This window comes from Triturus cristatus, chromosome 7 (assembly GCF_964204655.1).
Source record: "Triturus cristatus chromosome 7, aTriCri1.1, whole genome shotgun sequence".
NCBI classification, from domain to species: domain Eukaryota; kingdom Metazoa; phylum Chordata; class Amphibia; order Caudata; family Salamandridae; genus Triturus; species Triturus cristatus.
The window spans coordinates 1,616,908,544-1,616,932,731 of record NC_140590.1 but is presented as its reverse complement, the minus strand read 5'-3'; the positions used below and the strand labels follow the sequence as shown (position 1 = coordinate 1,616,932,731).

The window sequence follows — 24,188 nt, the reverse complement described above, 5'->3', positions numbered from 1 at the left end:
ATGCCCTTCCCCTCCATGGGAGCTTAATGTGGTTCTCTCACACCGTATGCAAGAACACTTCGATCCCATACATAAGGCATCTCTGCAGCACCGGTCTTGGGAAACAACTTTCCTTGTGGCTATCACATCCATCTGCAGGGTTACTAAAATCCAAGCTCTCAGCTCTCATGAGCCATACGCCGTATTTCATGCGTCCAAAGTAGTCATGAGGAGTCATACAAAGTTCCTCACTAAGGTGGTTTTGGATTTCCACATTAACCAAACAATCTCTTTGCCTAAATCTTTTCAGCATCCTTCTACTCCAGCGGAAAGATCCCTCCATTTCCTGACAGGTTCTCAAATTCTATCTTGACAAAACAAAAGATATTCAGAGATCAGACCAATTGTTTATCAACTATGGCTCCCTCCATACAGGCTTAGCCACCTCTAAACAATACATTTCTGATGGGTTGTCTCATGTATTTTACTCTGTTATCAAAAGGCTAACAAAACTCTCTCTGCTTAAACCTAAAGCACACTATACCAGGGGAAAAGCAGCTACTGCCGCTTTGCTCCGCAATATTACCATTCAAGAGATTTGCAAAGCGGCAACCTGGGAATCAGTTGATGCATTCACTAAACACTACCGCCTAGACTCTGACACTAGGGCACATGCTCAAGTAGGGCAGGCTTCCCTTAGAAACCTATTTGCTTAACCCTTTTCCCAATGATCCTCTGTCTTCTTCACTGCGCTGTTTGGGGATGGGCTTGCTAATCTATTCAACTGCTTATGACTGTACATGCAAATTCCCTACGAGTGAAGGAACAGTTTCTTACCTGTAACTCCAGTTCTCTCGTAGGGGTATTTCCATGATAAGTCATAAGCAACCCTCCGCCTCCCTTTTGGAATAGACCGAGGTGTCCAGACAATCAAAATGTACAGATCTCACATCACCTTCAAATAGAACTAAAGTAACTGCCACCAGCTGTGCATGAAGGGATGCTGGCAGTCTTTGGGTTCTTAAAGGCACAGCCGCAATTTTTGAGCCATATATTGGCAGCCTATGAGGCTACTGTCCTGCTCTCATTCATCTTTATCATGAAAAGGGGTTTTGTGAAGGAGATTCATTCTGTGTGTAAAACATTTCAAATACTTCTCAGAATGTAGTGTACTGTCACCTTTTTCACTTCATGATTCAGGCTTTGACTGGTGTAGCCTATGTACTTAGGCTGCATTATTATTCTTTCTATCTCTTAAGAGTCTTTACAGGCCTTTCTGAAGAAAGGCAAAGAATACCCACTTAAGAAGGGGAAACAAACTTTACATCGCGGACATTACACCGCAATACCTTCACAACTCGATTATTACAACGACTGGGTTGTTACCGGCCAATGCCATTACTACGCAAGTCATTACACTGACTTGCAGTAGATGGTGCTCTAACATAAGGAATAGTATAGTTTACTATTCCAACACGTTCCCTAATGTTGCCTAGGCTGGAGTTGGTATAGTAAATTATACATTCCTAATGTTACAGCGCCATCTACAGCAAGTCGATGTAATGACTTGCGTAGTAATGGCATTGCGTGGTAACAACGCGGTTGTTGCAACGACCGTGTTGTGAAGGCATGCGATGTAATGACTCGCGTAGTAAAGAATCATATTCCATAGAGATACACCTACGGGAGAACTGGAGGTACAGGTAAGAAACTGTTCCTTTCATATGACAAAACTCAATCCAAGGTCCCAGCTTAAAACGGAAGTTGCAGAACATTTTCTTACAGCAAAGGAGTTCTTCCCTACAATATATCATTATTATCTCCCACCAGTATCTCAATGACTATAGCGGATCAGTTGAAAACTTTTTAACTCACCTGTTTACCTTATTATCTTGGCTGTGTTTTTTCTTAAATGCTCTGCTCAATCTAGTCCCACCCGGTATTTTTAATCTGTTACTCCAGGGTCCCCCTGGAAACTACTCCAGTTACTCAGTGAAACACGCTGTTGTGAACCCTGATAACCCAGTCGAAGCACACTTTGTGTCAGGGTCCTCCTCGTCTCTGCACCTCCTGCTAATGAGCCAGGGAACCTGGTTCACCTAAGTATTTAGAGTTGTCAGAAGACAGCCCTACAGCCTCTCTCAGACCTAGTCTAAAATGTGTCCTAGGAAGCTTATTAAACACACGTACGGGTCCCAGGTTTCAATTTTTACTGATTAATACACATGAACAATGTGTGACTGATCTATATTACTATATATTATTTTTTAACTAATAAATACAGAAATAGTATATTCTTTTAAACTTTTCTCCAAACTGTAAATTATGACTGGCAGTCCAAGACCTATGGATGTTGACAGGATAGAGAGCTAAAAAGGACCTGAATTTATTACTAAAAATTATATAGCTAAAATGGTGGTCTTGTGCTTATACCAAAATGTAAATGTTTTAGCACATTACATTTATTTTTGATAAATATACCTGCTATGTCTGCTAAACCAACTAAAGTACTATAGACATTAAAATCAAAGTGCACAATTTTCAGTTAAATTAACGTGAGACCACAATAACAGCAAGCATAACTTTATCACTAACCAAACAATATATATGGACAAATAACGCTAAAATATGAAAATAATAAATATGGATAATAGGGACATAAATGTAAAAACTTTAAACTGGGAACGCTAAATACAAGCTACCTTGGGAGGTAAACTTTAGGAAGGTTTCCACCCTGGTTTCCTGAGAAGTACTGTGTAACTCTGGCCTTCACAGTTTCTGCACTGCATCTCTCCTCACTCTTCAAACACCCATCATCCACAACCCTGCATTCAATAGACACCTTACTTTTGTTCTTATGCGATCGACAGAAATTTTTTTTCAAGAAGCATTACAGTGAGCAGGGCTTTGCCTCCATGTTGATATTCCAAATTACTGGATTTGAATGGGCGGAGAAACTTTGTTCTTACACTGAAAAAGAGTGCTTGTATTGTGAAAATGCTCAATGTGAATGACCTGAGTTGGTTCTAACAAGCCATGTTTTTTAGGAAATTTCATTTGTTTTAGGCCTGGCTTGACAGCACGGCGTATGTGTTCATGGGGAAAAGAGCTGCAAGAAGTAGTATTAAGAGAGGAGGGGACCACATGGCAAAGAACTTTTTTCAGAGCCGGTGAGGGGGTTGTGATTCCCACGTACATGAGAATCAAGCTGCAGTTCTAGGGTTGGGCATAACTCGCGTAATTCCATGTAGCATAATCATGTGGCATTACCTGAGAATTCTGCGAGATTGCATGGAATTACGTGAGAAGAGTAATTATGTGTTTAGCACTATTTATTAGAGAAAAAATGCACCGGAAATAAGGGAACATTTCTGCGCTAAGAGATAGCGCTAAATGTGCTTTTGGGGTAGGGTTTTTCCCCAACTTACTGCCGGCATTTAGCGCCATTATCTTAGTGACAAATGAACGTGAGGGTGTATTTTACGCTTAAAATAGTGCTAAATGCAGCAGAAAATGAATAGAAAGTGCCCGCTTGCATTCACTAAATTTGCTCTTGCTGTAGGATCCCCCCCCCCCCCAATATTACATGAAGAGAAGCAATCGCGTAATTATTGGTAATTCCACAAAGAGTAACATAGAATTACCGAAATTACTTCGGAGTATTAAAATTCCACCCAGGTATAATTTGCACTAAATAAATCCGAAAGCAGAACCCAAAGACAAAAAAGCTTTGTCTCATGCTCATATAATGTTCATCCATACATGAGGAGTCTGGAGGGGCGGGAAATGGGGGCTGTGGAAGGCAGCAAATCACATCCCACCACAGTCTTTGCTTCCTTCCCAGCACTATGCGCTTAGAGAAGAAAGGCCTGCCTTCCCAGCACTACGCGCTTGGAGAAGAAAGGCCTTGAGCAACCCCTGCACCCAGCAATGCCCACACATGCTACACAGTGGTTAGTAGGGCAGCCTGTCTTCAGGCAGAGGGAACAGAACCCTCGTGTTTCCGGGGAACTGGAACAATCGCCGTCTTCAGGTACAGGGAGTGAACGCCGTCCAACAGAGACCGACGACGAGCCAGGCACAAGGGAGTCAGAGTCCGCACCACGCCGGAAGGCGGAGGAGGGGAAAGAAACTCGATACAATACCCCTGTCAGAGGACATCCAGAACCCACTGGTCGGAAGTTGTCAGACGCTAAGCAGGCAGGAACAACCGCAGTCTCCCACCAACGACTGGCGGACCACCAGCGGGATGATCCCGGGGAGTGGCATAGTCAGGAACGCTGAGGACCCTGTTCAGCATCCTGAAGGGGCTTCTTCTGGAAACAGTGGTGAAAACCCTTACCAGCCCCTCTCTGGCCTCGAAATCAAGACTTCTGAAACCGCGAAGGCAGGCGGAAAGACTTGGCATTAGCGAAGGAAGATTCCTTAAGACGAGGCTGTTGTCTGAAGGACAAGGAATGCTTACGTTCTTTGAACACCTTGTGAAGCTTCTCCTCAACGGCGTCCCCAAACAGACGAGGCCCAGTAAACAGCAACCGCAAAGCCATGGACCTCTGTGCAACATTCGTATTCCAGCCCTTCAGCAATAAATTCCAACGAGCAGCAACAGATAAACCAAAGGACAAGGCAGAAGAATGCACAGAATCAAAGCAATATCCGAGAGGAATTCTGCCTGACGCTCCATGGAATCGAGCAGGTTCGGACAACTGCCACCCTCCTGCATGGTGAAAAACAAGGTCTTAAAGTCGGCCAACAAGGACTGAGCGACATATGCCCCAAAGACACTGAAACGGATAGCAAGGTGGGACCCTGCATACGACTTCTTCAGTGCAGAGTCAATTTTCTTATCCACCACATCACAAAGGATATTATTGTCATCCATAGAAGGTCGACCCACCAAACAGGCCACAATAGAATCCACATGCACAGATTTAGGAATTCTATCCTCCATGTCTTGCAAACGATAGAGCTTGGACATAAAGCAAGGCATCATGATATGATCCGGGTCCTTCCACCCCTTCAACAGGACGTCCATCACAAAGGGCTGGATAGGCAGAGACGCTAGTTCCAGGTTTCCGAAATTGCGGCAAGACAGCATCCTGCAAAGTGCTAGCCACAACCTCATCAGGAAAACCCATGTTCCCTCTGACATGAGACAGGAAGTCCACCAACAATTCCGTGGCGATATATTTGCCCTTCAGGTCCACCGCACCCAAGGAGGAACCATCAGAAGAGTCTGAACTAGAAATGTCCGAATAGATGACAAGACCCCCACCAGAACACCGGCAACAGACTTTTTGGAGGACTTCAAATCGAACCGTCTCCAAAATCAGGCGCTTCAACCGGCTGTCATTCAACTCGGACTGCTTCACAGGAGGGGCAGAATACCCACTGTCCGCCTGGGAAGAGGAGACAGGAGACACATGGTGGTATTTTTTCAGATGTTTGCCCATACTAACACAAAAAGATACAGGTAGAGAGGAGCCGGAACAAAGAAGAAAAACAGGAGCAGAAGACTCACCACGGACTCCAGACCAGTGCAGCCCAGCAGCACGGGAAACGGAGAACCAAATGGAATCCAGGAAGCCAGGCGTCCCGACTCCAGAAGCTCCCACAGAGCCCAGCAAAGGAGGAAACAACAGGACAAGTGAGTAGCAGGAAAGTGCCCAGCACCTACCTCAGAGTTCCCAGTCCTGTCCACCGTCAGGAAACAAAACAGGAAGTGCTTTCTGTTGGCTATGTAATTACAGCCCCTGGCAGGAGAGTGGGTGGAGCCTAAAAGCGTTTCCTGTTTTGTTTTGTCAGTGGAATATACCTCATTAGTGATGACTTGGTCGAGGACGAGGGACGTAGAGGTAATTACAAGTCCTTGTGAGTCGACTTAGCACTTCATCCTCCTGGAGTTGATCAAATGAGTTACACTGAGCTGGGTAAGAATAAACATTATTCTTTGATGTAATGCCATGATCAATGTGCGTTTTATCTATTAACGATATTTTAGGCATCATTTGGCACTAACTCTCAAACATTCCTTGGGGAAGAACGCCCAACATTCCCTGAATATTAACCCCACTTAAGTCTCAGCCGTTTACGGGCTCACAGATCTTGAAGAATTAGCCTACAATTCTGGCAGTGTAATAGGTATACCTCACTTTTAACTATGGTCAAAATATGTATGTTATATTTAATATGTGCTAGAAAACACTAAAAAATAAATGGGGGAAAACGTTTCCTAAATACATTGTTATGCTATTTTGATGACCCATCAGGTTATAACAAACTACTACACCTTCATTACTACGTTAGGTCACTTATAATACACTGTCAGCAAAAGGCCCATGTCTACAGCCCCATCTAATAAAGTCACATCTAATGTGATAGACCAGGCTGGAATCAACTTTTAGGTAACCTGTGTGTTGAGTAAAAGGGCCCTACTACCTTGAGTACGTATTGCGGCTGCCCACGCTGTTGCTTCATTGCAATATTTTCTCCGTATGACACCTGGAGAAACATACTATGTCGTCCAACTTTTGCCACCGATATTTGCTTGTTTTACTCACTTCCTTGACTGCTTAAATCAAAGAACAATATTTTTACACGTTTCTACAAATGGCCATAGAATAATGTTATCTCCCGAATGCAGAATCCTGATACTAATAAAACGCCATCTTCAGCATGCTCTGCTTCGCGCGATCACAACATAGTGACTGCGGGGCCGAGAGCGGCTCACTAAAACATTAATGCTCCTTCGTTGACATTTGATGAAGCAGAAAAGGAGACTAGTGGCAGAGTGGTACAGAGCTATAAAGCCTCGCAGAAGGCGCGGCCATGTTGGGAACTAGTCTTTCCATATTAGTCTAAAGCAAGTTACAAGACGATTAAAGCTTGGCATCATATTTAAAACATAATGTAAAAAAAGACAACAGTATTTCGGTTTCAGTAGAAGCATATTTTCGAAATAAGTAATTTTTTACACCCATTGAAGTTACTTGATCCATTTTCATATCGTCTACTACAACCAGCATAAAACAAAGGAAATACTTTCTCTACAAGCACTCCCGTACAAGACACGCTGTTACTTAATATTTGAGTACATTTTGGGGCTGCCAGTTTTATCACCGTAACGCCTAACCCGGCAACCTGAGGCGAGTCCTTCTTCTATTTCGGTACTACCGGATCTAGATCTGATGGAGGGTGTTGCGCTCATTGATCGATCCTCGTCCTAGCCGAATTTTAAATACAACGGATCACTGACAGACTGGCAGGGAGGGCGTGAAGGCTGAAGCAGCATTGTCCAAACTCTGCGAAAGATTGCCTTTTGTTTTCAGTGGGCTTCTCCAGTCCAAGATGGCCTACATATCTCTACCCTGCTGCTCACACTCAGCTGGTAGTCCGCTTTCTATAACCACCTCTGGCTGTAGCCATGGTGATGAACGCACTTGTCGTAATTGAAGGATGGAAAGGTGCAGGCGGTCAAGACAAGAAAGAGGTGAGAGTGAGAGAATAGGTGAGCCATGAGGATGTGGCAACACATTTTTATGGAGCGTGGGCACGTACATTAGAGAAACGGGCACAGTGCATTTAAAGAGTGACACTTTAAGACTCATAACACCAAGCAACGACCTCAATTTAGAGATAAACTTCTTTGTGAGTGATGAGAAGCTTTTAAAAGCCCGAAAACGGATGTAAAAGCCTTAAAATAGAAGACACCAACCATATAAAGTAAACAGAACCCTCTCAGTTTGAAGACAGTTTGCACCTTAACTTTTGAAAGTAACTGAGTTTCTGTGTCACCAGAAACCCACCCAGCGCCTTGAGATCCGTACGGGCGATTAGCTGCACTATATCAATTCCTAATTGAGTGATTGACCCTCTCCACCTGCTACTTTGCTACAGCTGTGTTAACGACCCCTGACTAATAAGTAAAGTAAACAAGGGTAGAAAATCATGTTACAAATAAATACTTTTGATTTTGTTTAATGTCCTACTTAGAAACATGTCCAGGCCTTTGTCGACTATTAAAAACACAACAAATGGCCGGTATTTTTCTCTTAGAAAGGTGGCTTTCCTAACCTACAGCAATGCACAGAGAAGCTATTGTAATGTGGTACTAAACAGTTCAATGCGGGGCCATACATAACAAGCATTGGCATAGCCAATAGGTCTAGCTTTTGGGACCTTCTAAGTATTTAGTTATGCAGCACAATATCCTTGGTGCAACCACATCAACTGTTGCGTGGCTAAACACTTATAAGGTCCCAAAGGCGAGACTTATTGGCTATGCCAATTCTTGGTGTGGTTGTGTGTGTGGTTGTGTGTGTGGTTGTGTGTGGGTGTGGTTGCGGGTGTGTGTGTGGTTTGTGTGTGTGGGTGGTTGTGTGTGTCGTTGTGGTTGTGTGTATGTATGGTTGTGTCTGGATGCGGGTGTGGATGTGTGGTGTGTGGTTGTGTGTGTGTGTGGTTGTGGGTGCGGTTGTAGGTGTGTGTGGTTGTGTGTGTGTGGTTTTGGTTGTGTGTGTGCGGTTGTGTGTATGGTTGTGTGTGTGTGGTTGTATGTGTGTGGGGGGGTTGTGTGTGGTTGTATGTGTGTGTGGGGTTGTGTGTGGTTGTGGTTGTGTGATTGTTGTGTGTGGTTGTGGGTGTGGTTGTGTGTGTGTGTGGTTGTATGTGTGTGTGGTCATGTGGTTGTCTGTGTGGGGTTGTGTGGTTGTGCGTGTGGTTGTGTGTGTGGTTGTGTGTGTGACAGCAATACTAAAAGTATATCAAAATAAAGGCACACAAACATCGAGTTTGTGGAAAGAGAAAGCACATTATATGTCAAACGGGCGCAGCAAAGCATTAACACAACAACATGTTCTTTGATGTTTGATGTTCTTTGAACGAGAACATCAAAGGGGCTTCACGAAAGTGATCGCGGGTAAAAGTGAAAGTGATCGTGGGCGCTTAATGAGCATGATGAGGTTTGCCATATGGTGCCTCTGCTCCTAAGCGCACGCCCGCGCACATGCACTGTAGCTCTAGGCTGGCCATGGTAGCATTTCTTGAGCCCTCACTAAATGTCTCGCCAGACCAGCGCATGCGCTGGGTCAGGCGAGACCTAAAAATGAGTAACTCTAACCCCAAAGAGTGGTACTTGGAAGGGCTGCTTTCACCAAGACTTAACTACATATTCAATTTAATGCACAACCCTTAAGCGAAAAGTTTGCAAGTAAAATTAATCTGTGGCAAATGATTGTCAAACTAGGAAATCGCAGGAGCTTAATTGCATAACATCATAGGGCTTTGTGTGTAATCAGAGGGTCAATAATTTGAATGTTGGTTGGTGCACTGTGGAAGAGTGATGTGTAGATGTTTATTGCTGTGAGGTCCTGACTTGTGGTCGAAAGCAGTGGGAATATGTACTTCATTAGTTTCAAAATATATCATACACAGTATACAACAGTCTGCACACAACAAGAGAAAGGCTGCCACAAACTGTGCAAAAAGATTCTGCATTTAAGTGCCCTACGGTGCTTTTAAGAGTTATATGTTTAGTTAGAGGTAGGTGAGCCAAAACATTAACAGGTAGAGCATAGCCAGAGTTAAGCGAAGGATCTAGCTAGGCTCTAAGAACCCATCAATTAGCCGAGCTCTGAAAATAAGTGGCACCTAAATCATGCAACAAACATCATGTGGAAATATGATAGACTCTTTATTTATTTATTTATTATTATTTTTTTTTTGAAACCGTTTATTACAGAATCCAAAAGATATACAAAGATGGGCCTACAACCTTCAGGCCGGCCGCTAGCAAACAAAAAGAGCATATAATACAAACAGTAGAACACACGCTGCGGCAGAAGTGGGATCACAGGAGTTGAGAGAAGCGTTGGCAGCCACACCATCCGGACCCCACACAACGGTTTCATTTTTATATAAATAACGAAAAAACAAGTCCACAAGGCAACCCACAATCGGAAACAATAGCATGTGCTCCCCTGGGGGGGACCCTACCGATACACAGGAATATCAAGAGGGGGGATAGGTCAGGACGGAGACAAAGTGGACTCAATGTCCAGAACCAGGAAGACAAGCAGGCTAAGGAGACGGGGCCGGTGACGGATCAGGCATCAGCGGCGGGGTACAGATTCCCCCACGGTAGGCGTTCCAGGGGCCCCACACTTTCACCCATTTCCCAGGCTTACCTCTCGCAACATACACCACCTTTTCCCGAAACATACACCAATCCATGTTGTCCTTCCACGCCGAGACAGTCGGTGACCTCTGGGAACCCCACAATTGCGCAATATCACGCTTGGCCACCATATATCCCAGAGTCACCCACCACGTCTGCGGCACTGAGTAGTCGGTTGGCTCCCACACATTCAGGAGACATCTCCTCGCCTCGGGCAGCAGCGGCACATGCGTAACTGCCTGCAAAACCTCATGCACACCACGCCAGAATCGCGCCACCTCCGGGCATTCCCACAAAATATGGAGAAAGGTCCCCGAAGAACCACACCCACGCTTACACAACCCGTCCACAGCATAGCCCATACGCATCAGACTCGGCCCCGTAACATAGACCCTATGGAGTATCTTGAGCTGGACGAAGCGAAGGCGAGCCGGTATGGCCACCTCTTTCGGGGAGGCCACCGCAGAGACCCAGTCCTCGTCATCCAGCTCCAATCCATCAGCCCCCCACGCCTCACGAAGGCCAGTCAGCAGTCCCGAGCGATCATTGATGAGTTTTTTATAAATTAATGAAATCGTGCCGTCCGGTACATGCCCGTCTAGCACTCTATCTTCCAGAGGGGAGTACTCCGGGATGGAGGCAACGTCCGGGAATACGGAGCACAACGCATGACGGATCTGCATATATCGAAAGTACTCCCTGTCCTGCAACTGGAATTCCGTCTGCAGCACATCGAACGTTTTGAATCCCCCCCTCGTCCAGAGATCGCCCACCCTGCTGATGCCTATCATGTCCCACTTCTCAAAACCCTTCGAGGTCCACAGGGAGCCTAGCCGCTCAGATGCGTATAGTGGCGTCGCCCGGGTCAAACGATCCTTCCACCCCATCGCCAAGTTAGCCGCATGCCACACTCGCACCATGACCCGCGTGGGGCCCATCAGACGTGCGTCGAGCGAGCTAGAATAAAGCGCCCGATTATAGTCGCCGCCCGGCAGTAACATTTTATCCATCTCAAAGGCCGGGTTTAGAGCGGGCCCGTAAAGGCCGTGATTTATCGCAGCCAGCTGGGAGGCCCAGTAATATCGCTTGATGTCTGGGAGGGCAACCCCCCCGTCGTACCACGGGAGCGTCAGCTTCGCCAGGGCGATACGCGGTCTACCCTCCCAGAACAGGCGGCGCTGCAAACTCTCCACTTCGCGAAAGTAGCGCGCCGGGACAACGTCCATTGTGTTCTGTAAGGCGTACAGGAAACGTGGCAGCGACATCATCTTAAACAATGCCGCCCGGCCGAGCGGCGAAAGCGGCAAGCGCCTCCAACGCGCGACATCATCCTTCAGGCGCTGGAGGGGGGGAAGCAAGTTCTGTTTATACCGGGTCTCCGCGTCCAGGGTAATGAAGATACCCAGGTACCTAAATCCCCGCGGAGCAATCTGGATAGGACAACCCCGCGGAAGGATAGGAGCCTCCCCAGAGAGGACATACACACAAGATTTAGCCCAATTGATGACTAGGCCGGAGTTGAGGCCAAATGAGTGCAATACATCAACCAGTACTATCAGCGATTTACGCGGGGAAGCCAGGTACAAAAGAATATCATCAGCGTAAAGAGATACGCGGTCCTCATACTCGGGGGTCCATCGGAGACCATGGATAGAAGGATGCCACCGCAGCCACTCCGCCAGGGGCTCCAAGGCAAGCGCGAAGAGGAGCGGCGATAACGGGCAGCCCTGCCGCGTGCCCCTGCCCAGCTCAAACGGAGCCGACACTCTACCGTTCACAGCCACCTGCGCCAGCGGTCCGGAATACAACAATTTCACCCAACCGATGAATCCCGGGCCAAACCCAAACTTCGCCAGCGTCGCCCAAATATATGGCCACTCAAGTGTGTCAAACGCCATAGTGGCGTTCAGGGACGCCAAAATGGCCAGCTCCTGTATGAACGGGACACGCGCGAGCACCCCATGCAAGCGCCGCAGGTTGAGCGCAGTGTTGCGATGAGGGATAAAACCGGACTGATCCTGGTGAATCAGATCGCACACCACGCCAACCAGCCGATTGGCCAACACCTTGGCGAGAATTTTGGGTTCCGCATTCAGCAGCGAAATGGGCCTGTAGGACGTGACCCGGTCCCGCGGCCTCTCCTCCTTGTGAATAACCACGATAGTAGCCAGACGCTGGTCTAGCGGGAGGGAACCCGCCGAACGGGCCGCGAGGAACATAGCACGGAGATGCGGCGCCAGCGTATCCGGTCGCAGCTTGTACAATTCGATAGGAAGACCATTAGGACCCATGGCCTTGCTGGAAGCGACCGAACGTATGGCGAGGGCAATTTCCTCAGATGTTGGGGCGGCGTCCAACGACACTCTGTCCTCCTCCGAAAGGGAAGGCAGCGCGATATCCCTGAGCAGGGCATGGGAATCCTCTTCCGAGCGGGAGGACACCGGGGAATACACCCCACGGAAATATTCAGCGAAGCAATCAACAATTTCTCCCGGTTCAGTGAAACACACACCATCCAGTTTCTCAATCGACGGGACAACTCGACTCGCTCTCTCCTTTTTATCCAGCCACGCAATCAATTTCCCAGCCTTATCACCCACATCATACAGTCTCCCCTGTTGCTCTCTACTGAGGCCCCTGGCCGCCTCTGTGACGAGGGCCTTATAGGCCGCCTGCTTGAGTCGGAGAACATGTAGTTTGTCATCCGTCACCCCACATTCTAGGTCACCCTCCAACTCGGTTATCTCAGTTTCAACACGGGTCACCTCCTCCCGCTCGCGCTTCCGGGAATGGGAAATAAGGGACAGGGACTCCCCCCGGAGTACCGTCATGAAAGCCTCCCACAGAGAGACCGCCGATGACACTGACCCCACATTGTCGTCAAAATATCGCTTAAGGGATTTAACCAACTCTGCGCGAATGGTGGGGTCACGCAGGTACCAGGGATTAATCGGGACCACCCTACCCTCCCCCCTCGGGAGAATGTCGAAGTGCAACAGGAGCGGGGAGTGGTCTGAAATACCCCGCGCCAAATGGCGCACCTCCCCGATCCTCCCCGCATGCGCCGCCGGCACCAGGACATAATCTAGCCTTGAGAGACTGCCATGGGCCCCGGAATGAAAGGTGTACTGTTTCTGCGTAGGGTGTTTCAAACGCCAACAATCCACCAGCCCCAAAGTATCCAAGAGGCCAGATAACCACGCTTGGGCACGGGGGAGATCCCTGGGGGGGTGACGGTCCTCAGTTCCGGAAACCACTGCGTTGAAATCCCCCCCAACCACTAGAATCCCCTCCGGAAGGCCAAGGAGGAGGCGCTCCAGATCCGCAAAAGTAGTCGTTTGCAACCCTGGCGGGACATAGACAGAAACAAAAACAATCACTCTGCCCTCCATTCTACCCACCATAACCGTGTAACGTCCCCTGTCATCATGGAGCACCTCATCAACTTCCAATGGGAGCGAGGTTTTAGCCATGATGCCCACACCCCTGGAACCAGACGTGAAGCCCGAATGGGCCAGAAGGCGGTAGCCCCGTCGATTCATAGCACGAAAGGAGGTGCCAATGAGGTGCGTCTCCTGCAGAAAAACTATATCAGGTGAAATTCGTTTCAGGAACTGCAGGACCACACCCCGTTTTATCCTGTCCCCCAGTCCATTAACATTCCAGGACAAAAGACTCAGTCCCCTACCCCCCATCATAGCCGAAAGCGATCAATCGTCCCCCCGAGAGCACTTTAGGAATAGCACAACAATACTTTTGCCTTGTGGTACAAATGAACAATACCCCACCCCAACCCAACCGCCCCAACAAAACTCCCCCCTCCCTGCACCCCTGCATGAGCCCAGACAGCCCCCCCAACTTGCAGTGTGCCTGTCGCCCCTATATAATTGGAACTAGCTAGACCCCCTAGAGGAGGAAAGAGTACCCCCTCAAGACCCCACACAGCCTCCAAAGGAGGGGAGACGAGTACAACAAACAAAAGACCCTAAGCTTGGCCGAAAGTGGCCGCGTCATCCGGAGTGAGCCCCGGCATCAGTACCTCAGACCCGGTCCGGTGGGCAATCTCCTCCCGCAGCCCCCCCCCCGCCATCCCGATCATGACCCCCAGACAAAGTGTCCAGCCAGTCCCCGGCCATTTCAGGACGGTCAAAAAAGTGAGTGCGACCATCCACCTCCACCCGCAGCCTGGCCGGGAAGAGCATGGCGTATTTTAAGTTCATGCCTCGAAGGCGCCGCTTGACGCCCAGGAAACTCAGTCTCTGCTTCTGGACCGCTTGGGTGAAGTCAGGATAAAAGTTCACCTCCATGTTCTCCAGCTTAATCGGCCCTTGCAGTCTGGAAGCTTGCAAAATCGCATCCCTGTCCCGAAAGTTAAAGATACGGGCAATAAGAGGCCGCGGAGGGGCTCCAACCTTCGGTCCGCCCCCGGGAACTCTATGGGCCCTCTCCACGGCAAAGAATTTACTCAGCCCTCGAGGCTGGAGATGGGTAGTGATCAGGTCCTCCACAAAGAGATCCGCCGCCGACTCCTCCCGTCCCTCGGGCACTCCGATGATGCGGATATTATTCCTCCGGGCCCGGCTCTCGGAGTCCTCCAGGCGCCGATCCATGAGCGCACTCGCCTGACGGAGCCGGTGCACCTCCGTTTGAAGGGCCGCCACCTCAGTCGTGAGGCCCGACGCGGTGTGGGCCAAAGAGTCGACCCGGTCGTTAGTCTTGGAGAGATCAGCCCTCACAAGATTGACATCAATGAGGACCGCGTCGATTTTGTGCGCTAAAGTGTCGAACTGCTGGCCCACCGAGGCCTTCATCTCAGCAATGGCTCTCATGACGTCTTGCAGAGACAGATCCGTGGGCAAGTCCGGGGCATCCGGGGGGCACTCAGAGGACTTGTGCGATCGCCATCCTGCTTCGTGGCCATCGTCGCGGGTCTCACACCCGCACCAGTCACACAGTGAAGAGCAAGCAATCAAGGCCACGAGCTCCGGGGGGCCACCCCAGGACGGCAGAGCGGGCCACAGCAGGCAGGCAGGCAGGGTCTCCCAGCGAGGCCACCCCAACACAAAGAGCGCCGTGATCCCACTTGCGAAAACGGCAAGGGGGCGCGAAAGTGAAAGTGAAAGTGTGGGGTACGCGACTCGCCAGGCCCAGCCCGCCGTTGTTGTTCACTTTGCCACTGGGTTGCCCCCAAACGCGAATCCGGGGTCAGGAGAGAAGTAGGCCGCAAACTTCAATCGGTGCTCACTCCGGCACCCGAGGTCCGATTCGAAAACGGGAAACGGGTACCACCTCGGCTCAGGCTCACCGACACAGTCCCCTCAACCGATGCAGGATGAAGACAGGATAAACGTAGGAGGTTGCGGAGGTCCTCGGGAGCCTCGCACCTACGCGGCCATCTTGGTTGTGCGCTAGGCTCCTCCCCCCCATGATAGACTCTTTAAAATTGAAAATAAGGTATTTCTGTAGCATGCAGGCGAGTTTCAACTTAAGACATCAGAATATTTTTTTACAGCGCACGCCCAGAACTAATGTATCGGAAGTTGCTCTCATATCTGATAACAAAGAAAAATGAAGCTTTGTAGTGTAAAATATTTGCCTTGGATCACACAATTTGGTCAAACAGGGAAGCCGGGATTGGTCCCAGGTTTTCTGGTTTCACACTCTGCAATTTTCCCATTTAAAAAAAAAAAAAAAAAAAAACACTTTTTATTGATAACCACGACAGCGAGAATAACAAATACATTGACAATGCGAAGATGTCTACCTTTACTATTACCTCCATTCCTCTGCTCCCTTCACCACACAGCAGACCAACCTCCCTGCGATTCCATGTATAACGATCGCTCCCTGTGGCTCCTGTTTGTTGTACCATCCACTTAACCAGGAGTCCTCCTGTCTAGCGGCCTCTCGGGACCCTTTACTCAGTGTTATGCTGATCCTGTGCTGCCCCTCCCAATATCCGTTGTCTCTCATACCCAAGTTCAATTGTCGGAGAGATACAGATGTTACCTCTATACTTATTCCATTTTCCCCATTTGTGATCCCATTTTCGTGGGCACCCCCTCTCTTTGAACACCGTTTTCTCCGCTAGCATGGCATGATCCATATCCTTGGCCCAATCCACCATTTTTGGTGATGTGCCTACCCCCCATCGCTGTGCAATGTTCCTCTTGGCTACACCCCAACCCCCTGAGACCCAATCTTGCTCAATTTACGTGAGGTCCGTCGCTACCCAAATGTTCAGCAGGCACAGCGTGGGTGTCGGGTGTATTGTCTTATCGCAAGCCCTAGCCATTTGCCTGGTGACATTGACCCAGTATTCCTGTATGCGGGGGCATTCCCATAGGATGTGGAAGAATGTGCCAATCAGTGCACATTGCCGGAGGCATTGCGAGCCTGGTCGCCTATTGAGTCTGTGTAACAATATGGCGTTGAAATATACCCTGTGTAGGACTTTGAGCTGCACCAGCCGAAGACGCATAGGGATAGCCACTTCTCTGGGCGAGGACAATGCCTCCCTCCAGTCTTCGTCGGGTAAGACCCCGAGGTCGGCCTCCCAGGCGGCCCTAAGCCTAGTCTTAGGGTCTCCTTTATTATTAATCAGCTTCTTGTACGTGAGCGATATGGCCTTGCGGTTCATAGGGTCCAACAAGAGCCTATCCTCCAGGGGAGAGGAGTCTGGAAGGGGTGCGTCTTTGGGCCGAGCCGATTCTATAGCATGGCTAATCTGTAGGTAGCGAAATCCCTCTGTTGGGGCTAACTGGTACTTGGCCTCAAGCTCCGGGAAAGATGCCTTTCTCCCTTTTACCCACACGTTGCCCACTCTAGAGATTCCGATCAAATCCCATTTATCGAATCCTGCGTAGGAACTGAGTCTCCCCAGTATGTCCGGTTCCCATAGTGGGGTTGTCTTCGTCAGGCGACCCCTCCATCCCATCTGATTCTGTACGGCATGCCACACTTCCACCGCACGCGCCGTTGGGCCTGTCAGTCCCAACTTCTTGTGATTGGTATATAGGGCTCTGTTATATCCCCCTTTCCCCAACAGCCAGTGATCCGTGCGGAAGCTCGGATCATCGTGTCTCCCAAACACCCAACTGTTTATGGCCGTCAGTTGCGAGGCCTGATAATACCGGCGCAGGTCCGGAAGACCTATTCCCCCATCGTACCATCCCATGGTTAGCTTAGCCATCCCAATACGTGGCGGCTTATTGTCCCATAGCAATTCACGTACCGCGGCCTCGATCTGCACAAAATAGGAGTTGGGTACCGGATTGGGCGTATTCTGTAACGCGTATAGAAAACGGGGTAGAGCGAGCATCTTATATAGGGACGCCCTCCCCAACAATGTGAGAGGAAGGGTTTTCCAGTGTGCCACATCCGTGCGAAATCGTCGTAATACCCCCAGGAGATTCCTCTCCAAGAACAACGCAACGTCGGTGGTGATGAATATCCCCAAGTAAAGGAACCCCTGACGGGCCATCGGGATGGTGTAGCCTCTAGGACTTAGGGGAGGTTCACCCCAGAGGGAATACATCTGGGATTTAGACCAGTTTATTTGGTACCCTGAGTGCTCCCCAAAAATGTGGAAGATATGGAGTACCCGACGGAGCGACCGAGCGGGGGAAGCCAGATATAGCAAGATATCATCAGCATACAGCGATATACGGTCCTCGTGCTCATCCATCCACCTCAAGCCTCTGATCTCGGGGTCCCCCCTTATCCACACCGCCAATGGCTCAAGAACCATAGCAAAGAGTAGGGGCGACAGTGGGCAGCCCTGCCTGGTGCCCTGCTCGAGGGGGAAGGAGGAGGATCGATAGTTGTTCACCACGACGTGTGCCCTCGGTTGCGCATATAACAGCTTAATCCATCTCTTAAATTTGGGGCCGAATCCCATTCGGTCGAGGACAGCAAATAGATATTCCCATGCCACGGTGTCAAATGCCATACTCGCATCAAGCGCCAGCAGTATGGCCTCTTCCTCAAGGGTATGTACCCGCCCAATTACTCCGTTGACCCTACGCAGATTATGCGCTGTATTCCGCCCAGGCATGAATCCAGACTGGTCCGGATGGATCAAGTCTGGCAAAAAAGGGAGCAGTCGGTTCGCCAATAGCTTGGCCAAAATCTTTGCCTCAGTGGCTATCGGTGAGATAGGCCTATATGACTGGCACTCGTCCACCGGCTTACCGGGTTTGTGGATAACCACAATAGCGGCCTCTCGGACATCTTCTGGCAGCAGGGCAAGCTCGCAGCTTTCATTATAGAGGCAGAGCAGGTGGGGTGCCAGCAATAAGGCCAACGGCTTAAGTAATTCCACCAGGATGCCGTTGGGGCCAGCTGCTTTCCCGGACCGGACGTCTAGTATGGCCTTATGGACCTCCTCCGTGGACAACTCAGCCTCTAGTGCCCTACCGTCCTGTTCGGACAGGCCCCTGACCTCAATAGTGGCCAGGAGATCAGCCGCCCAGGCCGCCTGGGAGGCCTCTGGTGCTGCATAGACTGATGTGTAATGTCGGGCAAATGTTTCCGCGATTTCTCGCGGATCTGTAATCTGGATACCATCAGCCCCTTTGAATGCGCGCACCCAACGTGATGCCTGTTCCCTCCGCTCCACCCAGGCCAATAGCTTCCCAGTGTGCTCCCCTTGTTCATAGATTCTATGTCAACTGGCCAACTGTCTCCTGCTTACGTCCTCGATTAACAGCTGTTTGTATTCCTGCCGTTTTATGTTCAGTAGGTGGTGCATGTCCTCCCCTGGTTCTAGGGAGTTCCTGCCTTCGAGCAGTAGGATGTCTGCCTCCAACTCTCGAGCTCTTCTACGGCGCTCATTCCTGAGGCCAGCCATTACCGACCGCGCCCTTCCCTTGATTACCGCTCCATACGCTCCCCATAGTGTAACAGCTGATGCAACCGAACCAGTATTTTCTGCGAAATAGTATTCCGTATCTGCCCATATTGTCTCCCTAATCCTAGGGACCTTAAATGCCCAAGGCGGTATCCGTATGGAGCCCGGTTGCGACGGGTGCCGCAGCCCCAGGACCGTACACACCGGGGAGTGGTCCGAGATGCCCCGCGCCAGACACTTCGTGTCCGAAAAGTCCTGGGCGTGTTGTGCATGTGTAAATAGGTAATCCAATCTCGACTGACTCCCGTGGACCCCCGATTGAAATGTGAAGTGTGTGTCCCTAACATGTTTCCACCTCCAGACATCCACCAACCCTAGGGCTTCGGCAAAGTCACGCAACTGGGAACCACGTGCCGGATCCGGTCTGGGGGGGTGGATCTGTCCACTGAGCCGTCCATAGTCAAGTTGAAGTCGCCCCCTACCACTAGTGTCCCATTTGGGAGGGCCAGAAGCAGCTTCGCTACGTCTGACAATGTCGTGCGCTGCAGGCCAGGTGGTGCATAAACTGAAACTAAGTTAAGAACTCTACCCTCCCAAGTGCTTGTGCAGGCTACAAATCTCACTAAGTGATCAGTCCAGGTTCTGTGGTGTATGTAGGGACAGGTTTTCCTCAGGAGTATGCCTACCCCTCTAGAGCCAGAAGTGAAGCCCGAGTGTGCCAACATGCGGTAACCCCTCCTATCCAAGGCCCTGCATGAATTGCCATGCAATTGGGTCTCCTGTAGGAGCACCATATCCAGACCCTGGCGATGGACATACTGCAACACCACCCCCCTTTTGATCCTATCCCCCAACCCATTAACGTTCCAGGTTACTAGTCTAAGTCCTTTCCCTACTGCCATATATGTCTAGCCGCGCCTGGTCTGCCTGCCCCGGGGGCGTGAGATGGCTGATCTCTATCGGTGAAGTGAACTGCGTGCCAACCGGACATCCCCTAGTGTCTCGTAGACTTTGAATGGTTTCCGCTGTCAACTGAACAAAACAACAACTTATATCAAGTCGGATGATACCATCGTTACTTTACTCCGACCCACCTACCCTCCCCCGTTCCCCCCAACTGATCAAACCCACCTGTGATGCAAACCAGAAAAACAAGCCCCCCTCCCTGCTTCCCTGCATCGCTGACCTGAAACTGCCCGCCCCCCCAACCTGCAGAGTGCCTGTCGCCCCCCCATATACAACTCTAGGGAACGCAGATAACCCTACTCCCTGTGCAGTCAGCGGTCAGGTATGCACTCCTCCTCCCCTGCCCGCCCCCCCCCGAACCAATTTTAATACAGTCCAATTCAGGCCCAATAACCACCCCCCCCCCATCTGGTCCACTTGTACCAACTGTGGCATGCACATTTTAAACCGTTACAGGCTCCGGCCTATAAGGAGCGGTTCAGTTCTCTTCCGTTGGGCAACCCTTTTATTTGCCAAAGAACGTAGTGGCCCCGGGGGGACCGACCCAACAAGTTAATGACAATTATGCTCCCCATGGAGCCGCCCCAGGCCACCCCCATGTAACCCCGAACAAGAAGGTCCCTCTTCACTGGGCTTTCTCGCGCCAATGTCCCTTTTCCCAGCAACCCTGTGGCACCCAGGGTTAGATAGGCGTACCATAACCAGTCTCACCCGGCGCCCGACTGGCACCCCTCCTCCAGTTCCTGGTGGGTCGAGTCAGAATGCGCCCAGGGGCGCCGGTGTTGGCGCCAGTCCTCCTCTGTATCCGCCGCCGAGGGTGTCTTTTGCCTTTTCTTCTCTACTTTGCTCCACCCATCCAACCATTCCCAAGCCTCCTCCGGACGGGTGAAAAACCACGTTTTGCCATTTGCCTGCACGCGCAGTTTTGCTGGGAACATTATAGCGTACTTGATTTCCTGTTCTCTAAGCGCTCTCTTGACCTCGAGAAAAATGCGCCTCTGCTTCTGTACTCTCGGCATGAAGTCCGGGAAGAACCTGATCTGACTGTTCTTCAGCTTGAGTGGTGGGGCCGCCCTTGCCGTCTGCAATATTACATCCCGATGACGGAAGTTGAACACCCTTGCCAGCAACGGCCTTGGAGGGGCCCCCGGCTTCGGCCTGCCCCCGGGTACACGGTGAGCCCTCTCGACGGTAAAGCACTTAGAAAGCCCCCTGGGTTGCAAACGATCGGGGACCAATTCTTCAACGAACAGGTCTACAGCCAGCCCCTCCGCCCGCTCCGGGACCCCAATTATTCGTATATTATTTCTGCGCATTCGTCCTTCGTAATCGTCCAACTGTAGGGCCATTGCCTCTTGGGCTGAGCTAAGTACCCTAACCTGTTCCTTAAGCTGGTCCGTGTCAGCACTTAGATCTTTGGCGGTGCTCTCCACCGTCCCCATTCTCTCGGTAAGTTTCTTCATGTTCTCGCGGATCAAGGTCACCTCAGTGGCCACCGTGTCTATTCTCACCTCCAGGGATGTCCTGATCCCCATGATTGCCTCCAGAAGCTCCCTGTTCGAAGGCTCCGGAGTGTCGCCCGGTGGCGCAGACTCTTGTTTGTTCTCCGTCTGCTGTTTCTGCCATGCAAACTTGTCCAGTTTCGACTGGGTCGCAGTCCTGTTAGTTCTGCCAGATGCCATGGTTTAGATTCTGAGGGCCACATCGGAGGTCCGAGCGCCCCCGCTAGTCGACGCCGCCTGCAGTGAGAATCCCCACTCGGCCTGTCGGTTTTCACGGGAGGCTCCCCTCACAGGGGTGAGTTCTGGCTGGCCAAGACCCTATATTCATTCGGGCGACCCCCCCCCCCGCGGTCTCCGGCCTGAGGGGTCCCGACCCTCCGCCACCACTGGCTTCTCCTTACTTCTCCCACAGTGGATGTCGCCCCGTCTGTCGAGGCGCGAGCACGGCGGCCAGATCGCTGGCTGAGGGGCCTGTCCTCTTCTGTCTGCGGTATCTCGTGCCGGACACCGAAGGGGTCTGTTACCACTGCAAAGTTCCACCCCTGAATGTCCCCGTCAGGCCCCCTGTCGTGTTCAGGAGCTCTCCCTCCGATGCACACGTGTTTCCCGCTGGGGAAGCCTCTGATCCGGTCTACTATTCCTCTTCCAAGGGCGCTTCACCCCCAGCCTGCCATCACGCGGTGTTCTCACCGCTATAGGGCCCCCAGCGGCTACGTCCTGGTGGTAGGGCAGCGGAGGGTCGGGCGTCTCTACTCCAATGTCCCCCTCGACAAAGCCCAAGCGCCCCCAGGCGAGCAGCGGCCACAAAAAATTATTCGCTCCCCGCTGGGGTCGAGTTCTCCTCAGTTGGCGCCTCTCTCGGGGCTCCAGCGGCCCCCAATCCCCTCCACAGCAGCCACTCACCGCCGCTTCTCAGGCCGCATCCGTCTGGCAATCTCAGCCCAGCCGTGTGTCGCAGGGTCCGGTCCCCGACCTCCGATGGGGCCTGTAGGTCTTAGTTACTTAGGGGGCGTTCAATCGCCACCCCCCGTAGCCATGTGGGAGTGGATTCGCCTTCCGGTCGCGCTCTCTGTACCACGAGTTCACCAGCGCTGGACCAGGCCGCAGCCCCGGGCTCGCGCACCGCTCCAGCCGTGCCTCGCAGCACCTTCGCCTGCCAGGGGCTTCCAGTCGCCCGGGTCCTCGGAGCTCTGACCTCAAACCAGCTCCGATCCTCGTCAAACTCGGCCCGGGGGTCCGCGGGCCCCCCCTCAGCAGGACCCCGCCGTCGGGGCAGAGGGCAGGCCCGCAGAGAAGTCATGAAGACGGATGTTGCGGGAGTGGCGCATCGGAGTGGAACTACCGAGCGGCCATTCCCGTTGGCGGTTAGCCACGCCCCCAATTTTCCCATTTTTATTTCTAAAGGTTTATGCTCTGTTTTTAATTGCTGGCGCATAACAGCAGAGCGTGGAGGCAAATAGAAGCCACATTAAAAATTGGCTTCTTTTGAGTTCAAGGGTCCAAGTAGACCTCGAGCTGCCCTAGGCCTCTGTCCAAAGCCTGGCTTGAACCTTAAGTGGCTCGCCAACCTCTATTTATGGTAATACGCTATCAAACTTTACCTAGTGCAAACTCTTTTTATAGGTTTTCATTTAAAGGGCACATTCCAGGACTGGTAACAGCCTTATAGTACCTGAAAAAGAATAAACATTTGCCACCATAGAGCTTCAAATTATTATATAAATTAAAACCTATACTGGCTTCCAAGTAGCCTTTAAATTTGCCAATTAACCAATTACACACATTTGCATTTCTTTCAGGTCGGAGGCAATATGTATCTTATTTAGCTGTCTGTCCCTACTTTCGATTCATATTGCAGGAAGCACCCTCCTTCCCTTTCAGCCAGATGAAACTCAAGGTGGCCATGACTGACCAAAAACTGTTCTTTTGTAAAAAAAAAAAATTTTATGGGAACTGTTTTGGTAAAATTAAAAAAAGAAAATTGATAATGTTGTTCCCAGTAGATCGCATCCACTTCGACTTCTGGTCGGAATGGTAGATCTTGTTAAAAGCAGGCACAATCACTACTGAAGCATGCAATGCCTCTACCTACCTGAACTCACACGTTTTGAACGTTCTTCGGACTAAGAACTAATTAGGATATTTGATATCGCAGTAAGGGATATTATATAACATTTGACATCAATGACAGCACTGGAATGTTAAAAAAAAAATCAAAATGCGTGCAAAATTTAGAATTTATACAAAACTTCACAAGTAGACCTCTGACTTTCATATTTAGCTTACTTACCAATATTCTGTTTCCAGAAAAGGAGGTGGATGTTTCATGCTTCAAGCATGTTAATTTGCATAGTTATGTTATCACAGGAAATAACATGATCTGATCGCAAGAAAAGACTATTTAGGCTTTGTACTGATTGAAATCTCTTGTAGTGTGCCATAGACACAGGACCGCAAATGAGCACTGCTGACCGGATACGGTCTAGATATTTACTTACTCATTCCTTATTTGCCAACCCTATATAGTCTTCTGTTTATCCTTTTATACCAGTTCTATTCATCCCCATCTGTTTGTATTTTATCCGGGCAAGATGTTTATTCCCATTTTTGGCACCGAATGGCATCCAATACCTCTTCCAAAGTAAATTGTTCTAAACTTTTATATGCAATTATTATACCTATATCAAGTTGAGAAAGGAGTCTGCCAACGACCACC

The 24,188-nt window shown here is 50.2% G+C and overlaps 1 protein-coding gene across 2 annotated transcripts in view; it reads left to right on the top strand.

Annotated features, from left to right (window-relative positions):
• Positions 1-5,859: 5,859 nt before the first annotated feature.
• Positions 5,860-24,188, top strand: part of C7H20orf96 (chromosome 7 C20orf96 homolog) — a 126,227-nt gene continuing 107,898 nt past the window's right edge. Inside the window, exon 1 of one of the 2 annotated variants that reach the window (XM_085619541.1) lies at positions 5,860-5,909. The gene's annotated coding sequence lies outside the window, so the exon portion shown is untranslated. Of the gene's footprint in view, positions 5,910-7,186; positions 7,469-24,188 lie in introns of those variants that run through there. The other variant, XM_085619540.1, reaches the window with a different exon arrangement.